The sequence below is a fragment of the Monodelphis domestica genome, chromosome 2, assembly GCF_027887165.1.
Source record: "Monodelphis domestica isolate mMonDom1 chromosome 2, mMonDom1.pri, whole genome shotgun sequence".
NCBI classification, from domain to species: domain Eukaryota; kingdom Metazoa; phylum Chordata; class Mammalia; order Didelphimorphia; family Didelphidae; genus Monodelphis; species Monodelphis domestica.
Genome location: NC_077228.1, coordinates 511,938,213 through 511,965,922, shown reverse-complemented (window position 1 = coordinate 511,965,922; position 27,710 = coordinate 511,938,213). Strand labels below are relative to the sequence as shown.

At 34.4% G+C, this 27,710-nt stretch overlaps 1 protein-coding gene and 1 long non-coding RNA gene across 6 annotated transcripts in view; one reads left to right on the top strand and one right to left on the bottom strand.

Moving 5' to 3' along the window:
• PAFAH1B1 (platelet activating factor acetylhydrolase 1b regulatory subunit 1) overlaps positions 1-27,710 on the bottom strand; it is a 76,037-nt gene that overhangs the window by 38,113 nt on the left and 10,214 nt on the right. For 2 of the 5 annotated variants that reach the window (XM_056819642.1, XM_056819643.1), the window contains exon 2: positions 8,511-8,594. The exons of the other annotated variants lie outside the window; for them this stretch is intronic. The gene's annotated coding sequence lies outside the window, so the exon portion shown is untranslated. The remainder of the gene's footprint in view (positions 1-8,510; positions 8,595-27,710) is intronic. 5 annotated transcript variants of the gene reach the window in all.
• Positions 1,171-27,146, top strand: LOC130457548 (uncharacterized). Its single transcript, XR_008916848.1, has 3 exons — positions 1,171-1,346; positions 9,404-9,462; positions 26,460-27,146. It is a non-coding gene; the product is annotated as an uncharacterized LOC130457548 (long non-coding RNA).

The following is a 27,710-nucleotide window of genomic DNA, read 5'->3' as shown; positions in this document are numbered from 1 at the left end:
TACTGTCAATCAATAACACTTATTAACTATATTTCAGAGAAGGTAAGGCTTGTTCTATCTATTTTGACTAAGGATTTTATTCAAAGCAAATGTTCACCAAATAAAATTAGCTTCAGTCCCACTGCAAATTACTTAAAAGTTTTGTTGTTATATCACTGGAAAAAAAACACACACAAAGTTTCAAATTCACTAACAGAAAAGGCCAACAACCAATACTTAGCAAAAACTCTAATCAACTTTGGCTTTAACATTTATAGCCTAAAATGCTTAATATTCCCAACTCTTTAAAAGTATCTACTAAACTAAAAATCTCTATACAGAATTTAATTGAGAATCAATTGATGGAGAAACTAAAAAAAAAAAAAAACAACAACAATCATGGTGAAATGAGAATAGTTTCCCTAAAAAAATTAAGAATATTTTTTGATGGTTACATGATTCATGTTCTTTCCCTTCCTCTCCTAGAGCCAATGAGCAATTCCACTGGGTTTTACAGAACGGTTCAAAACTTATTTCCATATTATTAATATTTGTAATAGAGTGATCATTCAAAGTCAATACCCCCAATCATATACCCATTGAAACATGTGATCAATCATGTTTTTCTTTTGCATTTCTACTCCCACAGTTCTCTCTCTGGATGTGGGTAACACCCCTTCTCTTAAATTCCTCTGGATTGTCCTGCGTCACTGCATTGCTGCTAGTAGAAAAGTCCATTACATTCGATTGTGCCACAGTGTAACTGTCTCTGTGTATAATGTTCTCCTGGTTCTGCTCCTTTCACTCTGCATCAATTCCTGGAGGTCTTTCCATTTCACATGGAATTGTTCCAGTTCATTATTCCTTTCAGCACAATAATATTCCATCACCAACAGATACCACAATTTCTTTAGCCATTCCCCAATTGAGGAACACTCCCTCATGAAATGAGAAGTTTTATTAAAACCATCACTTAAGTTAGGGTTAGATGAGTGAAAGAAAACCAGCTCCCCTCACTGTCCAACAAAGATCATGTAAACCATAAAAACTAACACAAAAATTTGAGTTTTAAGTAGAAGAGAATGATACTTTTTTCAGACTGTAGAAATAAGGAGAAATGGTAGGATTGGCTGATCTACTTTATGTGTCATAATCCCACTACCTAATAATCAGTCCTTCAGATGACAACAAAGGATGAGGAAATATAAAACAATTAAAGGGCAGAAAAGGACAAACTAAATTAAAGTGAATCAGATTAAAAACCACACCAATTTAAGGACTTAAGTAGAGCCTTCATCTGTTATCACCACTCTCAAAGTGAATTACTAAGTTTTCAAGATGTATTGTACACTACTGCATTAACCAAGGTAAGCATGTCTTGCATTAGATTTAGGACATGAATAACTTGTATTCATAATGACCCCTCCATTGGCATTCTAGGTAGACAACCAGTCCAAAAGGAAGGCTAGTTGTATAGAGTATTGAAGACTGAATGAGACAATTTGGGAGCCCTTTAAACTGACTTTTAATTGAATAATTTAGTCACTACATTAGTCCATTCAATCAAGGTTTGCCTCTGCCAGTGTTCCTTCTAAGCTAAAAGTTATATAATATAATAAGCCTGGGCTAACCTAAGAGGTGAACAATGAGTTTTCTCCTGGAAAGAAAACCCATGGAATCTTTTAGAAATCAAGGGTTTTAACATTTCAACTATTTCTTGATGGAAATTGATTTACAAAATTTAACGCCTCCATGCCTTCTGAAACTGAGCAGTTAAATCTGGTTTTGCTGCCAATTCAAAAAAATTCTCAAGGTGGATAGTATTCATTAAGTATCTATGATGTGCCATTCTTTAGCAACAGATTGTTTCTCCATGAATTGATTCTTTAAATTCTATACAAAGATTTTTAGATAAAATTTAGTTTAGTAGATATTTTTTCTAGAGTCAGAAACATCAAAACAGCTTAGATTATATTATAGTCAAAGTTTATAATATGCTAGTCACCAAAGACTAAAAATAGCCCTTATTCTCAATGAGCTTATATTCTATAGAAGACATTTCCACATCTAAACATATGCCAAAACAAAAAACAAGGTAATTTTGGGAAGGAGGTATAGGAAGCAATGAGGAATCCAAAGAAAGGTATCTCGTATAGTAGGCAAATCTGAGTTAGGTTTTGAAGGAAATTGGGGGTTCTAAGGTCATTTAATCCATCTGACCCAAGATCAACAAGTCCAGGGAAGAAATGTGACAGGCCCAAAGTTGAAGGGAAGGTAAAGTGGCAAAGCTAGACTTTGAACCACAAACCCAGAGAATAGAAAATGTCAAATATGCTGCAGTTTCGGAAGGAAAGGTAAGCCTGAGTTAGGAAAACAATATACATAGTAACTACAGTAATATAAAAGAAAACAACAATAATCAAACAAATGAAAACAAGTGCTATAAAGTTATGGTCATACTTGTGGATAAATTCTATTAATATATATATTTTAAAAAGTAGGGGGCTATAGGTGTGGAACACTACAGATAATATCAGACTTTCTGATGTCTTAACTAATTTACTATATTCTCCTTCCCTTCTGTTATAAAAAGTATGGCTATATATGGCGAGGAGAGATTCACTGGGAAATATAGGTGATAGAGAGACAAAGGATAAGATCTTTTTTTTTTTTTAAGATTGGTAACTTTGGAGAGAATAATTTCAGTTGAATGGTGAAGTTGGATGCCAGACTTAAAAGTCAGAGGATAACTGGAGGCATCTGGCAAAGACTATCACTCATTTCTGGAATGTACTCTCCCCATTTCAAAATTTTAAAAATCACTAATTTCATTCAAAAATTCAGCTCAAGCACAGCTTTCCACATGAGACCTTTTCTTGATCCTCAAACTACTCCAGATACTGGGGCCTATCCATAAATAAGTGGCTCAGAGAACTGAGTCTGGGAAGACTTCAAGTTAGGGAGGCAAAAGTTCAAATCTGACCTCTGACATTTACTAGCTGTGGGACCCCTACCTTCCAGGGGTTAGTAATGCTTAAATTTTGCCTCAGTTTCCTCAGCTATTAAATAGGGCTAAGAATAACACTTATACTCTCCCCCCAGTGTTCTTGTATGGTCAAATTCGATAATATTTGTAAAGCAAAATGCTATTGTTACTATCATCAATTAACTTATGTTTCCTACTCTGACAGAAGAGTTCCTTGAGAGAAGGGATTGTTTAATTTTTGTTTCTGTAGTCCCTTTACACCTGGCACATAGCAGATAATCAAGGCCTAGTAAGAGTTTGTAGCCAGCTTTTTCTAGAAGTTTAACACTGGAAGGAAGGAGATACAGGTTGAAACCTTGAGGAGATAATAATGTGTTGAGACTATATAAAGGGCCCTCAATTTAGGATCAGAAAGTAGAGATGATTGTCTGGACAACCTGCCCCAAGAGAGGAGGGAAAGTGATCAAAAGAGAAGGTCCTTAGATCAAGGAGAAAGGGCTTCTCTTTAGGATGCATTATCTCCCTGCTTATTTTGAGATGAAGTCACCAATCCAAGGTTCCAGAATAGATTTGGAGCTGTAAGGGTTATTCAAGGTCATGCACTCCAATCCCCTCACATTCTACTGATAGGAAGAATTGAGGGACAGAGAGGTTAAGTGAGTTGCCCCAAGGCACACAGGTTAGTGGCAGAGGTAAATCAGCTCAGGGCCTTCTATTCCAAATCCATCAACACAGCAGCAGACTAAAAATGCAATTTAGTGAATCTAAATGACTTCCTTTCTACTACACTATACTTATGTATAGCAAGGGTAATATATGTGACATACATCTAAAAAAGCTCTTTCCTCCATGCAGTTTCTTTCCTTCCCATCATTTTCAAGGTTGTTGAATCCTTTGATTTGTCACCAACAATCAAAACACTACATTGCTAACATAATGAACTGCAGGAATTTCCCCGTCAGCTTTTTCCTCCCTTACTTATACTGTGTGATGACAATGTTCAAGAGAGATGTATCCCTGGCCCTTTTGAAGAATTTGTGTTAGGATGTGGGGAAGGGGGGTTAATAAGATAGGGTTCAAAGCAGGCAAATTCTTCTCATTAGAAGATAAGGCCTAAAACGGATGGAATTCACTTTCTATCACGGTATTTCTTTCTTAAAGGGGACCAATGACCAGAAAGGAATAAGTTGTTTTCATACATGGCCACTAAGATGATCTGTTTGCTTGGTATCAACAGTTTCAAGGGAAGGCTTCTGGAGCAATATGAGTTGGTGGGTGATGACACTGATGAAACATTTTTAAAATTCATAGAATGGAGGGACTTTATCTAAACTTTCTTTGTCAGTGGTCTGCATATTAAGTGCGTAAGAATAAGCTCTCTGAATTGAAATGATTTTTCTCCAAGTTCTTCCAGGTTCAATTTAAAAAATAATTACATGAAGAAACATTAAAAAATGTTTAATGTTATAAGATTGAAACTTCTGTATAGTATTTGCATGATGAAGCAACTACCTTAAAGATTATTCTGTAATAAGATGTCAATATTGTACATAGGTTAAATCAATGCTGTAACAGTGAGGTATAGGAAAGTAGGAGAAAAAAAAATCCAAGATATTAACCCTATTCCCTTAAGTTCTCCAATTGCCTAGCATTTCAATTCATTTAAAAAACCAATCAGAAAAAATGTCTCCATTAATGAGTAATTTGCACTATAATGTAAGCAACAAAACTGGCAGCTAGGTGGTGAAATGAATAAGAGGACTAGCCAGGTCTAGAGTCAAAAGACTTCTACCAGAGTTAAAATCCAGGCACAGGCACTGTTGTATGCCCTTGGGCAAGTTACTTCAACCCTATTTGCCTTAGTTTCCCCATCTGTCAAATGAGATGGGGAATGACAAACCACTCCAGTATTTTTGCCAAGAAACTTCAAATGAGGTCACAAAGCTAGTTAGGCACAACTGAAAACAACTGAACAACAAAGTAAGGAAATAAATAGTTTTGAATAATGAAATATCCTAATTACCAAAGGCTTGCTTTTATAAGCATGTAGCCAGTAAAGGATAGCCAGTAAAGAGTTAATCTGTAAGTTTATTCTGCATAAACTTGCCAGGATATGCCAGAGTAAATAAGTGACTCCAACATAATTGAATTTCCATAAGTACAATATAACATTATCATTCAGGGACTGGATCATGATCAGAAATATGTTCTTTTATCACAAGATTTTTATATACCAACTTCATTTTTCAATAATCTAGACTTCTAACATCTTTGACTCACATTGAAATGGCAAATTGTCCCTAAAATGCTCATTTTAAAATTTGCTGATTGAGTTTTTATCTCCCACAATTAGAATTGCTGCCAGATAAAAACGTGCATTTTCTGATCTTTTTGCTGAAAAAAAAAATCATACAAAACTATCTTTCTTCTTAAACTCATAATTGAGCATTGTTTTAAAAACTTTTAAAGAACTAGACTGCAAAGAATTCTGTCTTGATTCATCATTTTCCTATGTTCACTGTTTTCATATTGTAAACATTTTTAAAGACAAATTTGTTGAACTATTATTCTTTGCACTTTACTAAAGAGATGGATATAATGGGATTATCACTATAGATACAATGTAAACTCATTGAGAGCATGTGCTGTTTTTTATGTTTTGCCTTTACATCCAAGGCACCTAAGGTAACATCTAATACATAGTAAATGCTTCAAATATCCTGGTTGTTGGCAGCTAGGTGCAGAGCCACAAGTTAAAATCTGATCTCAGACCCTTCCTAGCTATGTGACCCTGAGCATATTACTTAATCCCAATTGTCTAGCCCTTACCCCTCCTTCTGCCTTGGAACAATTATTAGTATTGATTCCAAGCCAGAAAGGGTGGGGTGGGGGTGGAGAGAGAGAGTGTGTGAGATGAAGACAGAGGGAGAAAGATACACACACACACACACACAAAGAGTTGAGTGTTGATTCTATAATCTTTCTTATGCTACTTATATAATATATATAATATACAATACTGTACACCAGAGGCATCAAAACTCACTTTCATAATAAATTGGAACCAGATTAAAATGTAAGTGGGAAGTTTCACTTCCCTTTACTTCCCAATGAGTGTGATATTATTGTTGTACACAAGTTATAGTAGTTTGACATATCATAACTCAGCATGTCATTATAGTAGCAGAAGTTATTTTTATGCACTCTCATTATAAAGAGGGAACTCTATTCTTACCTAGTTGTTCAATTGTACTGGCTAACCATGGAACAAGGCTGTCTTCAAAAGCACCTTATTGTGGCAGGTAGATGGCTCAATGGATCAAGAGTCAGGCCTAGAGTCAAGAGGACCTTGGTCCAAATATGGCCACAGACACTTCCCTAACTGTATGATCCTGAGAGGTGACTTAATTCCAATTGCCTAGCCCATACCATTTTTCTGCCTTAGAACTGGTAACTAAGTAGGGTTAAAACAACAACCACTACTAAACTTGGTATGTTACCTAGTAGTTTTTGTTGTTGTTTTAAATTTATTTAATTCAGAATATTTTTCCATGGTTACATGATTCCTGTTCTTTCCCTCCCCTCTTCCGTAGCCAAGTAGTTGTTTTGTTTTGTTTTTTTAAGGCAATTATTTATGTGCAGTATAGGAAACTATACACATACACAAACATGCTTCCTTATGCCTTCAAGAACTACTGAGATACAGCTCTGGGTATCTGCTTTCACCCCACACTCCCACACCCCAGTTTCAGTTGCTCTCATCCATTCTCCTTCTTCATCTTTTTTCTGTTTTCATTTTCAAGGGGGGAAAAATGGTTAGCCTTTTAATAGACTTCACTAGCTAATTTGGTTCTATGAGATAAACCAATCATCAGACCTTAAAACAAGGCTTATTAGTTATCAATGAACTGCATCTACAACTCTTTTAATTTATTTAGTTCTCTCTGTATCCAAATAAGATGATATCATTTGCTTATGGTTGGGCCAGAGTGATATGATTTCTAATAAAAATGACATACAAATTACTAGGTTCCACTTCACACCTATGTCATTAAAAATGTCTAAAAAATGGAAAATGACAACTCTTATAGATGCCAATCAAGTAGGCAGTGGCTGAACATCTTGTCGGACATAATGGATAAATTCAAAGACACTTGGAAGATTAATGTATGAATGAATGAAGAATGAGCTGAGCAGAACCAGAGGATCAATTTATACAATGACTATAATACTGTAAATAAAAATAACTTCATAAGGCTTATGAACTATGGTCAATGCAAGGACTATCCACAACTCCAAAAAGTGAAGATTAGCACAACCCTACACAAGAGGACTTTTTACAAAAACTGAGAGCAGAGGGAAGTAGAAAAAAAAACCCGGTAGTTATAAAGATGCCCCCTTCAAAAGGAAGTTCAGAGGAACATAGAAAAGCAGGACAGCTTTGAAACCGTTGAATAAAAAAAATTTAACGAAAGGTTCTAGAAGATACAATAGCAACTCCAAAAAACGGCACTTGATTAGAGTTCCAAAGAATAAGATTATCTCAAGACACCCAAAAGAAGGAAAACTTAAAATAAACTGAGCGAACTAAAGAGTCTTAAAGTCCCCAAATATGTCAAAATATTTATAGCAGTAATTTTTGTGAAATAAGAATAAGAAAGCATAAGAACTTTGATACCTATGGATTAGGGAACAGCCAAACAAATAATAGTATATGGATGTAACAGAACATTACTGTGTTCTAAGAATGACAAATGATGGATTAAAAAAATATGTAAAGATCTAATAAACGAATGCAGAATGAAGCAGAGCCAAGAAAAAAACATAAACAATGAATAGAACAATGCTATCAACATTGTACAACAAAGAAATCAAAAGTGAATGATGCAAAATAATTATGAAGCACAAGTATGAGTTGAAATAATCAGTATATAAAGACACACTTCACACAACCTATTTTCAGACTTTTTTCAATGTATTTATTAATAGCTTTGCAGGCCTTTTTCTTTTTTGGGGTGGTTTAAATTTTTTTTTTTATATGGAATGACTGGGAGGGGGAGGGATACAGGTAGATTATGGCAATGTAAAAATTAATTCAATAAAGAATTTAAAATATATTATAATACATAAAGAAAAGCTAAACTGTCAGACAAAAAGTCTTAGAAACTAGAGAATCATAGAAAACTAAAACAAAGAAAAACCCAAAATTCACCTCACATTGGCAATGATAAAACTTCAAAACTATAAAGTAAAATGATTCTAGCAAACAGTTCACATTATTAAAAAAACAGCAGCAACAACAAAAAAACTGTTAATAGTGTATGGATAGAATTTGCTCCCCATTTGCATGCGTAAGTATTGGGATCCTACCTCTCTCTTTTCCCCCCAATAATGGCTGCTGAAGCTAGCTTTGAGCCAGGCAGGAGAATTTATACACGTGGTCTTACTTTATAGTTAGATGATTAGGTTTTGTACTTCTTCAAGTGATTTTAATAAATTTTATAAAAATAACACTTGGAGTTATTGATATTAATATAAATCTTACAATAGTATTTTATGATTCAATCCCAAATTCTTTCAAGAGTCAAGTGGTTCCTGCTTTGATGCCATAGATGCTTCTTGGAAAGTGCTGAAATAGGAAGAACATCAAAAGAGATGAAAATTGCTATTCAGTTTCCTTATTTGTAAAATGACAGAATCAAATGAGATAATATCCCCCTCCCTGATTATAAAAATGCTATGACTTAGGACTATGGCATTAGTAAGTAACTAAAATTAAGCTGAGAACCCTAGGAGCTCACAGAAACTCATGTAATGGTTCTCTGAATCAGAAAATATCACCAAAAAGCTGAAATGAAAAAATCTAGGGCAAAATGTATTGGAGAAAATAATTAAAACTGTCAGTTATTCATTCGAGAAGATTTAAAAAGAAGAAAATGAAGTCAATAATAGACAGAGCAATTTCCCAGGAAATAATTATTACATAAGATATTTCCAGAGAAATCAAAGAGTTCAATGTGAGATTCATGAAAACCTTACCCAAGAATTAGCCATTCCTTCCTCCATACACGAGATGTTAAAAATCTACTTACCTTTGTGTTCCTGTATCATATTTTAATGCAGAAGTGGGGGGAGAGCACAACTTAAAAGCTACCTCTCTATAGAAAACCTTGGTGAATTAAATAAATTTAAAATTTCCCTTAAATCTGTTAGTTAATGTAGGCAATTTACTAAACAATTAAATTTCCTGATGCATCACACAAGTATAATTTCTCTATCAACTAACAGAAAACAACTATTTGGAAAATACAAATAAATATATGTCTTTATATATATGCATACATATAATTTATATTACCAGTAATATTTAGTAAATAGACATTTAATAAATATTTGTTGAAAGAATTAAAACCTGACACTTTCTTCTCTTCCTTTAAGATGCAGCTCTGCACGAACTCTTTCCTGATCTTCCCAACTATCTTGTTTTTAACTACTAGGTATATATTTTAATTTTTTAACTTTATAGTTATGCTTTACACACACTCACACACTAGTTGTCTCTCCTATTAGTATAAAAAACTACTTTTTTCTCCTTTTCACTTGTATCACTAGATTCCAGCCCAGTTCCTAGCAAACAGCAGAGATTGACTGATAATTGATTCCATTTATACTGTCTATGCCAGAGGTCAAACTTGCTGCCATAGTCATATACTGCCAGAACCAGATTAAAATGCAATTGGGAAATGATTAATAAAATAAATTCCAGTATTTCTGAGTCAATATGAGGCCGATAGGGATTTGTTTTTATTTAAGTTCGACACCAAAGGTCTGTACTATCATCTCCCCCCCCCCCCCCTCAGGCTAGCAGTACACTGATGAATAAATTTCATATTTCATAAACAGAATTTTATAGGATAGTACATGTTATAATTGTGTTCTTACTTATTTGTGATGAGAAAACGAGAATGGTTACAAAATGCTTGAGTTTTAACTAAAGTAGCACCAAAAGGGTCAAAAGTATAAATATAAAATGAGAAGCTATTGATGTTGAAAAAAAGGTCACCTACAAACTTTAAAAGCAAATGACATAAGGAGAAGTTATGGTAGTTAAATTTAAACGATAACTCAAAGCTGATACACTGATCAAAAGAAATATTTATAAAATCTCTTGGGTATTTTCTTGGTCAGATTTTTATACTAATGGGGAAAAAATGCTGTCCAAACACTTTGAAATAATACAATATCTCCAGCCATTATTTGCAATTAAAAGCTCAGGCCAATTCATAAATAATATCTCTGAGAAACACAGTCAACTAAATTTTTTTAAAGTATGCATACATATTTAAACGTGTATCAATGTATAAATTACAGGAACTAGTTAGTTATATTAAATTATTGATAAAGCTGACGTGGATGCTTGGATATTTAAATATATGTAACTATAAAATTGGTCATCAAATAAAAGAGCAGGGATAGAAAATAGTCTAATTTTTCAATAACTACAGAATACTACTTAGTTTTTTTTAAATTAATCTAGCAGTCAACAAGCATTTATTAAACTTTCCCTATATGCCAGGCACTGTGCTAAGCTGATGGAGAGAAAGGTGAGCAAAAGTCCTTTTTTGTCATCTCTGCTGTCAAAAGGCCTCCTGAAAGTGGTAAGATTTATTATTAAACTGATTCTTGAAGGAAGCCAGGAGGCAGAGGTGAAGAAGGAAGAACATTCCAGGGATGATGACCAGTCAGTCAACAAGCATCTATTAAGTGCTTACTACAATCAAGACACTAACTATATCTAATAATCTAATCTAACTGTATCTATCTAATCTAACTATATCACCTACAATTTCCCCCATCCAACATTCAAATATAAAATCTTCTGGTTTTTAAAGCCCTTCTTATAATCTGACCAAACTCTTTACTTTCATCTCTAAGCACTCTGAAACCCTATAACAATGGTATGGGTTTCATGTATGGGAAAGGAAGAGTGGTACAATGACTTGTATTTTAAGGCTATCATTTTGGTAGCCGATTAAAGGATATATTGGAGGAGAGCCTTGAAGTAGAGAGGCCAACCCAAAAGGTTATTACTGCAATGGTCCAAGTCTGTGAGGTGATGAGAGCCTAAACCAGAGTGGCGGTAGCTGTGGGGATGATGCAGGAGATGCTATGAAGGTAGAAAAAACAAGGCTTGACAAAAAAGTAGACAAATATGTGGGATAAATGCATGTCAGGATGGTAGGTTCTTGTCAATAAGAAAAAAAACTCCCCCCCACACCAAGGAATGTTATAACTGTTGCCTTTTCCATCTATCATGGGAGAATGAAAGGTCTAAAAAGATTTACAAAAAGTCCTCAATTTGTTTTGTTTCCTTCACTGTTGGGTCACTCGGTAATACCCAGATGTTTTTTCTAAAATCTCACCATTGCTAGTATACGAGCTGAAAGAGCTGACACAGATTGGGACAAAGGAAAGAAATAATGAATTATAAAGCAACTCTTTCTAGAGATTATCTCTGAAGCTTTTTTTTATTTGTGGATGCTATTATGAGGAGGAAAAAACTCTTAAAAAGAATTCTCTAATCTTTTTTTTTCTTTTAAAGTCTACACCAAACAACCCCATGATTAAGAGTACTATTTTCTTTTAATTTATATCAAAAGCAAAATATTTTAACTCACCACTACAATATCACTTGAGCATTTTAACTACCTACCAATTAGTATGAACAAATTAGAAAAATGAAATTAGGCAACAAGTTATCTTTAGGCAAATATACATCCATTTGAAAATTTCACAATTCCAAAAGAGAACTTGTCTATGAAAACATATTATGACCAAGATATTGTTTCAAAAGGTCAAATGGAAAGGTTTTTCTTCTTTGTAAATTATCTTTTTCTAAACTGCATCCAGTGTATGTCCCCTTGCCCAAGGCATGAAATAATAGAAACTAACAATAACAATTTTAAAAATGCAACCAGAGTTCCTAAGTTCATCAATTCCCAACATGAAATTATCTTCATTTTTGAAGCTTCTTCTAAACAATCCTGAAGTGGCATCATAAATACCAATTTCAGATAAAAATACTTAATTTTCTGAAGGATTTGGAGACTCTCTCTTCGATATTTATTTATATAATCAAGAATGACTATATAGCGATGGTGAATCCATGGCATGGGCGTCAAAGATGGCATGAAGAGCAGTTCTGTGGGCACTCAGTCACCCTCCTGTTTCCCCCTCCACTCCTAAGAGTAAGTTAGTAGAAAGGCAGGAATCAGGTGGAGCTGCTTCCCTCCCCCTCTCCACCATGCCTGATGACAATGACATTTTTTTCACACCCTCACCCAGCTGTCCAATGGGAGCACCAAAGGATAAGGTGGGAGGCTCATGGGTAGCAGAACTGGAGGGAAGCAGAGCACTTGGACCACTCCTTCCCTCCTCTCTATATCCCTTGAAGACATTTCTCACTTCACCTGCCCCTCTGCCCAGCAACCCAATGGGAGTGCTTTCGCCATTCCTTCTGTGGGGCATGCCCCGACACTCTGGTTCCAAAAGGTTCACCCCATCACTGGTATAGATCAATGGTTAGTTTACTCAAAAAATATTTTTATAAAATGTAATTATAAATAATTTGATAGGATTCTTATAAAAATGTTAAAAGATACAAAATTGCATCAGCTAGCCATTCTGAAAATGAGTAAACATTTTTTCATTTGCTTAAAAAAAAGATAACTAATCATTTCTAGCAAAGTAAGCAACTTTCTTTTTTTCCTTTTTAAAAAATATTTCCCAGGGGCAGCTGGGTGGCTAAGTGGATTGAGAGCCAGGCCTAGAGACGGGAGGGGTCCTAGGTTCAAATCTGACTCCAGACACTTCCCAGCTGTATGACCTTGGGCAAATCACTTAACCCCCTACCTATCTCCTACCACTCTTTCTGCCTTAGAACCAAAATATAGTATTGATTCTAAGATGGAAGATAAGAGTTTACACACACACACACACTTTTTAAAAACATTATTTTATGTTTTGTGTTCCAAATTCTTTTCCTTCTTCCTCTTCAAAATCCCTGAGAGGAGGACAAGCAATCTGATTTTTTTTCACATATGCAAGCATGTAAACATTTTTCCATTAATTATTTTATGAATGTTCTCAAATGGGGGAAAAAACGAAGAAGAAAATGAAATCTGGTATGTATGTTTCAGTTTGCATTCAGACTTAAGTTTTTGTCAATGGGCAAATGGCATTTTTCATCATGAGTCTCTGGGATTGCCTTAGATCACTATTGTTGAGAAAAACAAGATCATTCATAGTTGTCCATTAATAAAAAATGCCATCACTTTGTACAGTGTTCTTCAGCTTCTGTTTACTTCACTTTATATCAGTTCATGTAAGCCTTTCCATATTTTTCTGAAATTATCCTGTTTGTCATTGTTTACAGCACAGTAGTATTCCATAATAATCATATACCAAAGTGAGAAACTTTCAATAACCATTTTGTTGATGGTAATTTCCCTCTATTACCCCCCTTTACAAAGAATCAACATCCAAAGGTCTTAGTATATAACTCTTTCCAAAATATCTGTATCCCAACTTATTCCAATGCTCATAAATAATCTATGTTCAATTGGAGAAGTTATACCAAAAACATTAGGCTTAAGTTAACTTTTTTTCCTTCCTTTAACTCTGACCAAGATAAACAGAAATTGAGTTAAGCTCTATTTTCAATAAATTTGGGGATGTCAAATATAGCATACCTATTTTTATTCATAACAATTATATAATGATCATCACTGGTATTGGCAGAAAAAAGATAATGCCGACACTGAGTATATGCTGAAATGTTACAAATTTAAACTGTTTGAACACTTTCAGCAACAATGCCTTCTGATATTGGCAACATATGACCATTCGGTTAATGAGCCCAATTCTATAAGCACAAAGTATCCAACACTACTAAAACCACAGCAATTATAAGATCAAAAATGTATAGTTTTATGAGTAGAGGATAGGGCACTAGATTTGATATCCCCCTTCTGACATCAGCTGTGTAATCAAGGGCAAGTTACTTCATTTGTAAAATTGAAATAAAATGTTATAGTACCAATTTCAAAGGATTGATGATGTATGTCTCAAATGAGATATATGTAACTATATAAACACAGGCTGTTATTATTACTTATTCTCCCCATCTTTCTGTAAATGTGACCCATTTTCCTAGAGCTGTTAAATACTTGAACATTCACTGACTGTGGTATGAATGAAAAATATTTTTTATTTTTTTAAAAGAAACTTGAGGATATGAGACTATAAATTGTCTTGAGAATCCTAGTCACTCTAGCTAATCAGCCATCATTTATTAAATACTCAGGAGTTAACACATACAATATATACTAAGCTTGGGATATAAATTTTAAAATTAAGATATGTTTTTTAAAAATCTCTTTTATCTCATACATCCCAACAACCTCACATCCTAGAAAATCCTCTAAGTCACATTTGCTTTTTTAAAAATTAACTTTACCCTCCCCTCTTAGAATCAATACCGTGTATTGGTTCCAAGGCAGAAGAGTGGTAAAGGCTGGGCAATGGGGGTTAAGTGACTTGCCCAGGGTCACACAGTTAGTGTCTGAAACTGCATTTGAACCTAGGACCTTCCCATCTCTAGGCCTGGTACTCAATTCACTGAGCTGCCTTACTTACCCCCCCATAACATGTGCTTTAAATTAATTCTAAGAATTAAAAATGAAAAGCCTTTCACTTTTCCAAATTACCAAAGGCATTTATGATACCCTTCTTAATAAATGTAACTATAACCAAATAATTCTGTCCTTAAAAGGTCTTAATTGAACTTTAAAGATGTTCCCATTTATATACGCCAATATAAATATCTTGTTTAAATACACCTCGTTTAAAAAAAAAATCCCAGGAACAGCAAATAGTGATTATTAAATTGAAATAGCTAGACCAGAAAGAAAAAAAAAGCATAAAGAAGTTTAGATTTCATGATGAAGGAAATCTGAAGTAATCTCACCCATAGAATCTTAAATTAAGCAATGATACTACTGAAAAAATACTGGGGGTGGGGAGGAATAAGATCACACAGTTGGGGGGGTGGGGGGAATGTTCTGTCAACTGTCAAGTTAGTCATCTATGAAAAGCAGGGGACAACTAGGACAAGCCAGTTAGAAGGTCACCCTTAAACAAAGAAAGAAGGCCCGGGAGTAGAATGGAAAGGAACTAAATTTTAATATATTCATAACCCAGTTATACACAAAGTACTATATGTTCATAGACTAGGATGTGATTCCTTATGGGACATAACTCTAGTTCTAGGAGTACTGTTCCTTGTCATGATATCCACTGGTAGTTGTCATGATGATCATCCAATTGAACAAATTTCTACAGTTTGCTATTATTCATACCAATGTTTTCTTTCACTGAGGCACATAGTTGAGAACTGCCTAAGGAGTTCGATTATTAAATTTAACTCTCAAGCAGCACCGATAAAACTGTGTAGCTAGCCTACAGGATACAAAAATAATTTAAGTACTGGCTAGAAGACATTTATAATCTAGTTCAGAAAACTATGCACAAAATTTTTAGTGAAAAAAGAGCACTATGTATTAAGGGTCCTAAATTATACCAATAGAATGAAACTGTACCATTAGAAAACAGGACCAAATGAAAAATGTACAAAAGGAGATTCTGATCAATATGGTCTGGAATTACTTTCAGCAAATTTCAACAAAGATTCAGAAAAGGCAAACTAGATCTTCAGGCACAGGTAGGATAGAATAACATAGGAAGGCAGAAGAAGAAAAGGAAAGAAAAAACACCTTAGGCAGTCACAGAAGTGAGAATTGCCCCCGCTCTCCCAAATAATATGGATACCTGTTTGACTGGAGTAGAAGATTCATGTGGAAAATGGGGTTGTGATATACAGGGTGGGGTTAGATTACCAACCACCTTGAATACTAGGCAGCAAGGCTTATTATGAGAAAAGAAAAGAAAAAGGTAATTAATATCCTTCGTAGTTGCATATTTAAATGCCCATTTAACATAGTGATAGTGATATCAAGGGAGAAGGGGATGTTGGGGGGCTTGAAATAAGTCTCCAGTTAACAAGAATTTATTAGGTGTCTATTATGTGCCTAAGGCATTGAGGCATTTATCTCTGAGGATAGAAAAGAAGTACTCTGAAGAGTTCAATTCCTAATGGAGGAAAACAAAAAGTTGCCAGTAAACTTCAAATATACCCTTCCCTAAAGGGACATATCCCTAGAGTAACAAAATACGAATGGGGGAAAATTTCTTCAAAACTAAAACACATCAACCAAGTTTGATAGCAAATGTTACTGCTCCATACCTAATCTCACTACTTATTGACAGACTGCAAAGGCTCCCCACAAAACAATGAGATACTACTCATAAGCTGATCTAATACTAATAGTTACCAAAGAAAGAATAGCAAGTGAAGGGCAAGCAGAGCAGGGAAAGGATGTCCACACAGAGGTTTCTAGAGCAGGTATTGGTCATACTGCTGGGTAACAGTCAGAAATTTAACAGAGGCACTTAAGTCTCCTGAGTTAGGCTCTTCTTAAATTCAGATGATCAGGAAGCTAAGCCAAATGACCAGAGCTTTAGGCCATTTAACTGGTTAAATCTCAAGAAAAGTTTCAATACTTTTTAAAGAAAAACTAACCTAACCTGCAAAGAGTGAAACCTCAGAATATTGTTTCCACCAAAACAGCTTTTTTTCTCCTATTCTTTCTATAGTAATGTTATTTTTCTTGGCACTAGTTCATATAAATCTTCCAACTCTTCTCTTGCTATTAATAAGAATATCCTTTTTATATTTTCTTATGGCACAATAATATTCCAACTACATTCATGGGCACTATTGTGCTTCTAGTCTTTTTGACTACTAAAAAGTGCTGGTATGCTTTACTGTTTATGAGACCATTCTATCTTTGACCTCCTTGGGATTTTAATTTTTTAAACATAAATCTAAACTTCTTTGTAAAACATTTTGACCAATTAACAACCTCACTAGTTTTTTGTTTGTTTGTTTAAGCCCTTACCTTCTGTGTTAGAATCAATACTGTGTATTGGTTTCAAGGCAGAAGAATAATATGGGCTAGTGTAAAATTGAGATTTGAACTCTGGACTTCAATCCCCATAAGTCCTTGCTCCACTTCCCCAAAATGCTTTGTAATCTCACAGAATTTTGAGATGGGCGAGATCGAGAAGGTATTTAAGCTGATTACAAAGGCTTTTGAGCTCTCTCCTTTTGGCCTTCCATTTTGGAGCAGACATGGCTCTTTCCATAATGTAGGTGAGGTCTTGTCTAGGCCTCTAGCCTAGGCACGTTTTCCTTATCCTGTATTTTCTTTAATCCTTAATCCTTAATAAACCTCTAAAAAATATAATACTCCTTGCAGAAAGAAACTAATTTCTACCTGCCTCAGTCTCCCCTAAATTTTAATCTTTACACTAGGCAATGGAGTTTAAGTGACTTGCCCAGGATCCCACAGCTAGGACGTATCTGAAATTACATTTGAATCCAGGAGCTCCCATTTCTGGGCCTGGCTCTCAATCCACTGAGCTACTTAGCTGCCCCCTTACTAGTATTTTTGTATGCCTATCTTTCCACAACCCTAACAGTGACTATTGCCAATCTTCCATCATTTTTCAAGCTCCCACACTCTCTGGCTGTGTGATCAAACAATATTCTTTCTGTTTTCTCATCTGTAAAAATAGGGAAAACAATTATGGGGGAAAGTCTCTGTTACCTTTAAAGAGTTTTATGCAAATGAGGGACCCACACTAAAGTGATGAAGATGGCAGCCAAAGTATAAGAGTATGACTGTGGACCAGTCTCTCAGTAAGTGTGGCAGCAATGAGAAGGAAAGAAAAAGGAAGCTTATAATGAATTATGAGGTCCTTGAAGGTAGAACGAGGGTTTGTATACCTATGCACCACATATATATCAAGTTGTCTTGTACATACAGGGAACTCAAAACATTTAATTATGAATATCAGGGAAGACGTGAGAGATAAAATCATTAATTTTGCTAGAAATCTTTGCTAGGCTCTCAGGAACCTAAGTTGCAGTCAGGTAATTTTGCCAAGTTGGTAAAAAGGTACGGAGAAATAGGTTTGACTCAACCAAGCAATAAACATTAAGTGCTTATGTGCCAGGCAGCACTGCACTAAGCCCAGGATTATAGAAAGAGGCAAAAGATAGACCCTGCCCTCCAGAAAACTACAATCTAATGAGAAGATAAAAAAGCAAACTGTAAAAACAAGTTATATGAATGTAGGAAGTAATTAACAGAGAAGGTTCTAGAATTAAGAGAGGCTGGGGAAGGCTTTGAGTAGAAGATTGGATTTTAGTTGGGAATTAATATAAGCCAAGATACGGAGATGATGAGAGACAGCTCTTTAGGCATAGAGGGCGCCAGAGAAAATGCTGACATATGTACTGATAGAAGGCAAGAGGAGAATCTGTTAAGAAAGGGAACTTGTTTTGTCAGTGACCAAGGCATCTTGAAGAAATAGCTTAACCTTCACTAGAAGGATAGAAACCAGACTAACAAGGAAGAGGGGGGAAAAAAAGGAAGACTCTAGAGGGAACCAGAAAAAAAATTTACAAGTCAAAGAAACTAAAAGTAAGGTGCACCTGTTAACTACCTTTGCTACCACCCCTAAAATCCCCCTCACACTGCAGTGTTCAATAGTTAACTGCATATGTTCTTCCTGCTTTGGATATTTTAAAGCTAATCAAAAGAATTACACTCAGGAATTATAGGGATTTCGTAACCTGAGAAGAAATTTCTCCTTTTCCTTTCTCCCCTGAAAATTAGCCCAATAAAAAGAATCTGTCCTAGCCACGGAACCTTCTGCTTGGTGCTTATGTATGCATCTTCTCATAACACCACCAATCCCCCTATAAAATTCCACACCTCACCAAGCCTAGAAGTGAAAGGATTACTCTAAATCAAGTTGGCCCCATTTTGTGGGGCACTGGCTTGATTTCATGGAGATCAACTAATATAGAAATGAGGGAGACGGGTCACATCCTTACATCTTCCCCAACAATAGCCCATCTATTAACACTGCCGCCTCCCATAGCTTTACCTGGCTTGGACTCACTTGGGACAATTAGAATCTAAATCCAACCCTGACACAAATGTGTAGACAAAATTTCCTGGAACTGCGCCTCACCTCAGCCCCATCTTGCAGGATCTCCATACCTGGCTTCCTAATCAATTGTTCCTGACCACAGCAGAGACAGAATGAATGGACTGGCAATTATACTTTCTATCCAAACCCATTTAGCTTCAGAATTTCCTTTTCCTTTTCTATGAAGAGCACTACTACCATCATTCCAGTCTTCTAAGCTCTCAATTTGCTCATTATCCCTCTTGATACGCACCTTACTTAGCTGAAAACTGCTCTCTTCAACACTAACAATTTAATTGCCAAATATGCTGGCCTTTTCCTCACTCAATATTAATTTTTCTTGCTTTTTCTTTGTAAAATTTAATACTGTTGACCACTTCCTTTCCAGGTTGTCATGACACTGACTTCTCAGTTCTCCTCCTAGTCAGTCAACAAGCAAATGATCTATTAAGTGCTTACTATGAGACAGGAATTGTGAAAAGCAGTAGGCAAAAATACAACCCCTGATTTCAAAGAGCTCATCTTTAATGGGGAATTAAACATGCCAAAAATGTAGATACGACATATATGGCATAAATGTTCTAAAATGTACTACGCATAACTATCTTCTAAAAGAGGACACTGAATAAAAATTGTAATGGCCAAAAATAAGTTTCTCAGCAATTGTATTGAACTGTACAATTCTACAATTGTCTCAATTTTCCTCAAATGTCTCCTCACTGAGGTGAACTTGGGTTAAGAGCTACATCAACTGAGAATTTGCCAAGTTCTTCACAGATAGAAAGGCTTCTGGCAATTTACGAGAGAAAGAGATGGACAGAGGCAGACAGAGAACTGAGGACCAACCTAACTCAACTGATAGAGGCTCAATAACCAGGTTAATTGCAGGGTGATTAGTTTTTCAGCAATTTTGAGAGATCATATTAAAAAGTTAAAGAGGAGCTGTGACCTGTTTTGGTGGAAGGAGTATCCACACTAATCAAATTATAGATCTTGACTCATTGATGTTAGAGTGAGACCTCAGGGTCCACTTAGCCCCCATACTCAATGCTCCCAAGCTATCGTGCTTCTTGGTCTTTAAGACACATTTTGGAAGTGAGCATAACCAGAACATTGTACACAGTAACAGTACCATTGTATGAAAGAATGGCTTAGCTATATATTTCAGCAATAAGATTCAAGACAATTTCAAAGGGTTCATGATGAAAAATGATATTCAATTCCAAAGAAAGAACTGATGGAGTCTGCATATCCTTTTCACTTTATTTTCTTTCATCTTTGTTTCTGTTTTACACATCTTCATAACATGAAAAATTTTTTTTTTCACAAGTATAACTTACATCAAAATGCTTACTGTCTTAGAGACTGTAGAGGGAAGAGAAGAATATAGTGAGAGAATTGGGAACTCAAAATTCTAGAAACACGTTAAAATTATTATTAGGCATAATTGGAAAAAAGAAAACTATAAATTGTGTCTCCTCTCCTATCAATTCAGGCTAATATCATATGGGTTTATAAATAAGGTAAATCAAGTTTTTAAAAACTAAATGCAAAGTAAGAATTAAAAACTGAACTAGGGTCCCTCTCATGTATAAAGCTTTAGTGAATGAGCTTTGGTACATCTATTTTGGCTTTTCCAAGGCCTTTTTTGCTTACTTCCTGATTTGTGGCTTTGTTCTGTAGAGATGACCTATTACTATAGTTGCTAGGGGCTAATTTTCAGTTTCTAGAAACTTGCTTTGGTTCTTGCACATTTAACGGCTAATTAAAGCCTCTCAAAGTGTAGAGAAGGGCTAAAAGAGGAAACAATTCTATACAGTTACATATCAGCAACTCAAAATAGTTGGACAGGAAGCTGAAATCACAGGCTCTAAATGTAACAATAAGACTATCATTTCATGAGTATTTTAAAGAATAAAATATATTCTTTCACTTCTGAAAAGCCTGTAACAAAATATTTCTATATTGAAAGTAAAAAGTTCTGTTTCAGGGTTTGCTAGAACTAAAGATAAGGGTGCAGAAACAATTTTCATAAGGTATAATCTATAATAAAGACATAGCTGAGAAACTTTACTTGCTAATACCTCTTCATCTCTCACCGTAATACCCCCCACAAATACAAACCATTTTTTATATAAGATACTGCTATCATCAAATATAACTAGTTAAGAGCCAATGCAGAAACTTTAAAAGAGCTTCCAAAAAAATGATTTTGCTTCTTTATGTTAAAAGCATAATGGAAGGGGGCAGCTGGGTGGCTCAGTGGATTAAGAGCCAGGCCTAGAGACAGTAGGTCCTAGGTTCAAATCTGGCCTCTGACACTTCCCAGCTGTGTGACCCTGGGCAAGTCACTTGACCCCCATTGCCTAGCCCTCACCACTCTTCTGCCTTGGAGCCAATACATATTGACTCCAAGATGGAAGGTAAGGGCTAAAAAAAAAAAAGCATAATAGATAAATATATTATGATTTACAAATATCTACAATTCACTGAAAAGAAACAAATGCTAAGTAATGATTAAAAATAGTCTCTTAATTCAAATATTTTCATCATTCAAGGCTCACATTTTATTAAGTTTGGCTTTATTTCATAGCAAAAAATTGAGTTTTTGTCATTTACTCCAGCTAAAATTGAATATTGGAAAGTTATCTTTGAATTCAAATTGAATATAACTAATGTCAATATGCCATCTAAGTCTAAACTTCGGTAAAAGAATGTAATAAGTTTATTAAAAATACTATATACTCAAGGCATTAAAAAACAAAACAAAACCCTAAAGGAACCAAGAGCTTGTAATCACCGTTCCTGTGTTGAGAAGCCTGATTCTAACACAATGTGATCTCTTTAAAAAAAATGTTTTTAATGAAGGATAACTTTAGGATTTTAAAAATTCAAATAAATGTTTTAGCAAGGATTTTTAATACTTCATTTTAATAAGTTAACTAATATAAAAATTCAATTTCCAACCAAAAGACAAATGCTCTCCTTAAAAATTGATTTCTGATCACATGGTTTGATGGGGATATGATTGGGGATATAGATTCCAAATGATCACACTGGTGTAAATATCAATAATATGGAAATAGATCTTGATCAATGATACATGTAAAACCCAGTGGAATTGCTCATTAGCTATGGGAGGAGAGGAGGGAAAGAACATGAATCATGTAACCATGGAAAAATATTCTAAATTAATTAATTAAATGTTTAAAAAAAGATGACAAAAAAATTGATTTCTGCCAGCACAATAATCTATAAAACAACACTGTAAAAACAAACAACTTTTAAAGACTTGAAACCTTTGATTAACACAATGACCAACCAAAAGTTCCAGAGGATCCATGATGACTCTTACTAAGAGATCTCAATGATTGATTCAAAGTGCAAACTTGAAAGAATATTTATTTTGGACATAGCTAATGGTGGTTATTTTTCTTGACTATATATTTATTGTGAACTTTATCTTTCTTGTTTTCTCAAGGAGAGGTTAAAGGGAGGAGAGTTCAGAATTGAAAAGAAAATTGAAATCAACTAATCTAGACACATTATTTCAACACAAGTTGCTTTCCATCTAAAAGTATAGAAAGTCATTTTTTAAAATGCAGTACACAATGCTCAAAGGGCTATAAAACTGTGCACACCTTTTGATCCAGTAATATCACTACTCGATCTGTATCCTAAAGAGTTTTTTTTAAATGGGGAAAGGACCTCTACTTATACAAAAATATTTATAGCAGCTTTTTTTTTTTTGTGGCAACAAAGAATAGGAAACTGAGGTGTTATTCATCAATTGGGGAATGGCTGAAGAAACTATAGTATATGTTAGTGATGGATTATTATTATGCTGTAAGAAATGATGAACAGGATTATTTCAGAAAGAGTTGGAAAGACCTTCCTGGACTGATGCAGAATGAAATAAGCAGAACTAGGAAAACACTGTACACAGTAACAGCAATACTGTGGAATGATCAACTGGGAAAGACTTAGCTACTCTCAGCAATACAATGATCCAGGACAATTCTGAGGGACTTATGCCAAAGAATGCTGTCCACCTCAAGATCTGAAAGAACTACTGTACTCAGAATGCAATTTAAAGCATGTGATTTTTCACTTGAGTTTATTTGGATTTTTATTTTGAGGTTTTGATTTTATATGATTATTCTTTTGCAAAAATGAACAATGTGGAAATGTGTTTTGCATGATAAAACAATAGCACAGAACAAATGGTTTGCCAGCTCCAGGAAGAGGGAAAGAAGGGATCATAAATTTTCAGAAAACTTATTACATGCAATCTTTATAATAGAAAAAAAAATAAACCAGCTACTAACCACCTAAGTGAAAAAATATATAGCATATCCCTGTAAATTCTTATGCCTAAATGTTCCTCACTTAATAACCTACATTCTTAAAGATTTACCTCCTCTTATTAAATCACCTAGATGTTTTGCAGAATTACTTGTTAATGCATTTCACCATATACAAAAATGCTACCTTTATGCTAAATATAAACAAGCATTCACAAAACGAATAAAGTAAGAAAGACTTAATGTGAAATTAGACATCTCTTCCTATGGTTTTGCAAAGGACAGGCAGAGTATAAGATCTATTAATAAAATTTTAAAATGCAGTTTTTCTTTGAAAAGAAAAATAGGAATTAAATAAAAGATGCTAACTAAAATTTAGGGGAACAATTGCCTCAGCCTATATTTTGTGTGCCCTTTAATTAATTGGACTCATAATATTCATAACATTCATAAAAATAAAAGGAATGGTTGGTAACAAAGCAACTATACCATCTGTTCTGAAGACTAAAGTGTGTAATATTGTTCTTGTTCTGAAATAATATTCTTTTTAATTAGAACCTGAGCTTTAAAGCCAGATAACAGTAGCTCTTAAAAGAAATTATCTATCATAACTCTTAAACTGAGGTTGTAGTTTTGTTTTTTTTTAAATAAATCCTTACCTTTCTGTCTTGGTGTTGGTTCCAAGGCAGAAGAATGGTAAGGGCTAGGCAATGGGGGTCAAATGACTTGCCCAGGGAAAAGTGTCTGAGACCAGATTTGAACCTAGGACTTCCCATCTCTAGGCCTGGTGAGGTTATAGTTTTAAAGTCTATATGTACAATAACTGACTTCACTTTTTCATAAAAAATAAAATGCAAACTTATTGTGCAAATCTCAAGATGATAATGAGTTTATACAGTTAGATGAGAGAAAACAAACCAGGAGGTTCAAATAGTTTAAAATAGTCATTAAAGACATATGTTTCCTATAAAGACAAAATGGATTTTGAATAAGCATTTTTAAATGGTTCAAGACATTAAATACTGGCCCTGAAATGATAGGTCAAGTCCCAAAATAATTTCAAAATTATACTTAAGTTTCTTCAATTAGAGCCTTCCTTTATATAAATGCAAAGAATCTCAAAAGACAAGCCATCAAATTAGCCAAGTAAAAAATTTTAATACCTGTATCTTATTTTAAATTTTTGCAAAATTATAATTTCAATTCTCGAACAATTTAAAATAACTACACATTTGTTTAAAATCATTACACAGAACATTTAAACAGCAAAAGCTGAGACATGTCTGAATTATATCTGTGCTCTAAGAATGCAGGTCAAGCAGCACATTTCTGAGGTATAATGGTAAATCTTAAGCTAGACTGCAACAGAAAAACTTCACAATCACTCAAAAATGACATCTTACTTGTATTCAGATTAATTTCTAATATTAATCTGGAAAAGTCATGTCTATGCATTTAAATAGGAATAATGGAAATAGTACACCAAAAAACACCTGCACAATAGCAGCTCATATTCAAAGAATATTTTTATAGTTTACAAAGCACTACACCAACTCTAATTTGTGAGGTAGTAGTACAAATATTCCCTCATTTTCTAGATGAGGGAACAGAGGGTCTTATGGCTAACTTACTGTTTTACTGTGTTAGCCAAGCTTTAAACATCTAAGCTTTCCAATTCCCAGTATAAATTGTGTTCATTTACTCCACCCTGGCTATCCATCTGGTCAATGTGTACATTCCACTGCAGTGGAGTGCTGAGTTTTATATACTCATTTAATCATTTGAGAATCTCCTAAGAAAAATTAAAAAAGATATATATCCTGTTTTTCCTCTATCACCATGTCTGAAAATGCACTATCCTCAAAGAAACCCTTTCCTTCAAAACAGAGCTCAAGCACCATCTTCTTCCTAGATCAAGCACTTCCTAATGATATATATATATATATATATGTATTATCTCCCCCATATAATGTAAGCTACTTGCGATTATTTCTTTTTTCCTATGTACTCTCAATCTCTAGCACATTGATTGGCACATAGTGGACAACTTAATAAATGCTAATTGATTTACTGATTATAAGGTTACATATGTATTATCACACAAAACACATTTCTGTATTATTTTTATAAATTGAGTAATCTTATAAAGCCAAAACCACAATATATCCAAATAAACAAGTGATAACTATGCTCAGAAAACAATTTTTAAAAATAAATACACACCTAGAAGAGAAAGGCTTCAATATTTATGGATCAGAGATGATTAGCCTCTTTTGTGTGTTATGGTCCCCTCTGGATCCTTTGGCAGTCTGGTAAAGTCTACAGATTCCCTCAAGAATTATTTTTTTAACACTTAAAATACAGAGGATTACAACTAAGCAATTATATTGAAACAGTTATAAAAAAGGTTTTTAGTTCATAGATCCTAAGATTGAGACCTCTCACATTTATCCAGGGAATATAGTATTTTGGCTAATATTTATATTTAACATAGATGCCCAATTTGAATACAATATGCTTATCATTAAAACTTCATTTGACAATTCTTTAAAGATCCAGAAGGTATTTTGAAATATCTGAACTCTATCTTAGGGTTGTCACAAATACTAATCCTCACTGTAGAGTATCAAGAAAACTATTATTTTTAAAACTTTCTAGTCATTTGCTGCCTATAGGGGAAAAGAATTGAGTTTTCTACATAACATTATTTTGTATTTAAAGGAAAATTGTCCCGTCTCCTGGAATGAAACAGTTAAGAACCTAAAATTTAGAACTGAGAGGTTTGTGTTGTGCTCCCCCACCAAATCTCAGACTTCATTATATTTCAATGGATCTGCAATTTCAGCAATGTGGGTATTCAGTCCCTCCAATGGTCCAGAGAGCAATTCAAGTACCCCCATTGATGTGCAGAGTGAATGCTTGCCCATACTCTCCCACAGATCCTTCATGGCTTCCTCCTCAAATATAATACTAAAGAGGTTTTCTCTGGAACTTTTTCTCTTTTGCAGGTGTACCAGTACCAGGACTCGGGTTGTCCATTTTACCCTCATCTTCACTATAAAAGTCCCTATCTGCTGCTTTCCTTTATCATGCATTTCCTTAATGAAACCAGTCTACAAAGCCCTGATTAGGAGAACACAAAGTAACCCAGAACATTGTATGGGTAGGCCAAGAGAGTATAAGATATCATCAGGTTCTACTGTGCTGCAAAAGTATCTAAGATTCCAGGAGGTATTTACAAGACAAATCTCGAAAAAGACATTAAGGTATTTATCAACAATAAATTGACTACTTAGTGAAAAATCTTTGGTCATCACAACCTATTAAGACTCAAGACTCCTAAAAATACTGAGAAATATTCACAAAATAGGGGCAGCTAGGTGGCTCAGTGGATTGAGAGTCAGGTCTAGAGATGGGAGGTCCTGGGTTCAAATTTGTACTCAGACACTTTTGAGCTGTGTGATCCTGGGCAAAGTCACGTAACTCCCATTACCTAATCCTTACTGTCTTACTTAGCTCTTCTGTCTTAGAACCAATATACAGCATTGATTCTAAGGTGGAAGGTAAGGGTTTTGAAAAGAAAAGAAATGGTCACAAAATGACTAAAAGAGGGTGGTCAACATAAAATAAACTATGGAAACTTTCTATAACCACAGATGCTAAATTGAAGAAAGGACAAAGTAGTCAGGGATGTAAGCCAGTAAGTCAGGAGTACAAGTCACTTGAGTCTTTCCTGAATGAATTTCTAAAGTGTTGGATGACTTAAAGTAAATTCTTAAGTTTCTAAACAGCCAAGAATTTTTTAAAATACAGATTTCTCTCCCATAAAATTAACACACTATAAAAATTTATTCAATTAATGATTAAGTATATTTTACAAAATTAAAACCTAACCTGTCACTTTTCAAAGTTATGAATTCTAGTTATTCAAAAGAAAATTATAACCAAGACCCATTTGCTTTTATGCAGGTTTATAGAATGACCTTCATTTTTGCCTTGTGGAATGTTCAAGTAGTGGTTCATCTAAAACATTTTAGGGTCATAGTTGACGGCAAACTCAATATAATTTTATTGTATGATGTGAAACAAATGTGACCATACCACTGTCCATACCACAGGAGTATTGTTATTTTCTGCCTACCAAATTTTAAGAGAGGGTCCAGAAGATGGTTAGTAAAATGTTGAAGGATCACAAGTTCGTGGCATATGACTATCTGAAAGGAACTAAGACATATTTACTCTGAGGTAAATTTAGCTTA